Genomic DNA, 1,301 nt, shown 5'->3' with positions numbered 1-1,301 from the left:
TCCCCCTTCAACTGCATCCAACAGTTTGTGAAGACGTTCCTATGAATGGTCTAGTGTAACAAATGTTAGTGAAGAAAAAAAGTGTTTGCCACAACATTAACTTCTAAAGGCTAACCTAGGGACTTTCAGTGTAGGTAACCAAAGTCTGTACAAGTCATTTCACTGCAGTCCCTACTAGAAATGGAACATGGACAAAGACCAGCTTTGCCAGTGAGGGCATCGTTGGTCCTTCTATTCTTTAAGTCTTCCATCAAGCACTGGAATGCTCAGGGTCCTCACTTTATTTAATCCTAACAGGTAAATCTTCCTAGCAGCTGAGCTGGAGAACACAAAAGATCAAGCCACACCTAGTCACAGTCCCACTACCTTCCTTCAAGATGACCTACCACACTCCTAACCCCAGGCCTTTCCCAAGACAGAATTTATAATACTGATTTACCTCAAAAGACGTGAGAAACACTAACAATCATTAAAAAGCAAAACGCACTTTGTAAATACAAAAGTGCTATTTTGGCATCTATAGACAAGAAAACATTCATTGCTTGTGCTATTTGGCAACTTTGCATTTACACCTCTCCCTGACTGTGCCTTTCATGTGTAAAGCAGGTGAGCTTCACAGTGCCTCTACATAGTGGAAAGAAAAAAGAAGCTCCTGTTTGGACTAGAGCTCTTGTTAATTTGGGTGGAGGCAGGGCACACATGTCTGAATGAAAGTAAGGAGCCCTGCCTCGGGCCTTACACATTTGCTTTCTTGGATTATTCACATAAAGCCGGCAAACCTGTTAACTTTTTAGGTTTCTGGGGCAGCTGTTGATGGTCTTAGGTACATTCAGAACCTACTCACCAAGCTGAACTGGGATGGGGAAAGTCACATAGAGTTAGGATTTTTCCATTTCCCTCCGCTGCAAACAACACAGGCGAGATCTTAAAGAAACACTGGGCCTAGCACACACCTTACACAGGGGGCAAATAGGGACCATCCATCCATCTAGGCAACTCTGACCCAACATGAAGCTTGCATGTTTTCAAAGATTAGCAGGATTTCCCAGGAAATCAGAGAACCGGGTGCAAACGAGTTTCTAAACCCCAGGCTGCCCCTTAAAATGGGTGTGCAGTTTTTCTTCTGTTATCCTGGATGCCTCAAAACAGCAGTTAACTGTGGCTCAGATAAAAGAAGTGGGTTCTCTCCTATAGACCGAGGAGGCTCCCTGACTTGAGCCAACATGGAGGAGCAGTGGTCAGGGCAGACACTGGCTGGCCTACCACTTCATGGGAACGTGAGGGATTTATTTACACCAGCG

The sequence above is a fragment of the Nannospalax galili genome, unplaced genomic scaffold (genome assembly GCF_000622305.1).
Source record: "Nannospalax galili isolate Female #2095 unplaced genomic scaffold, S.galili_v1.0 scaffold455, whole genome shotgun sequence".
Taxonomy (NCBI): domain Eukaryota; kingdom Metazoa; phylum Chordata; class Mammalia; order Rodentia; family Spalacidae; genus Nannospalax; species Nannospalax galili.
Note: the sequence above shows the minus strand (reverse complement) of the source record.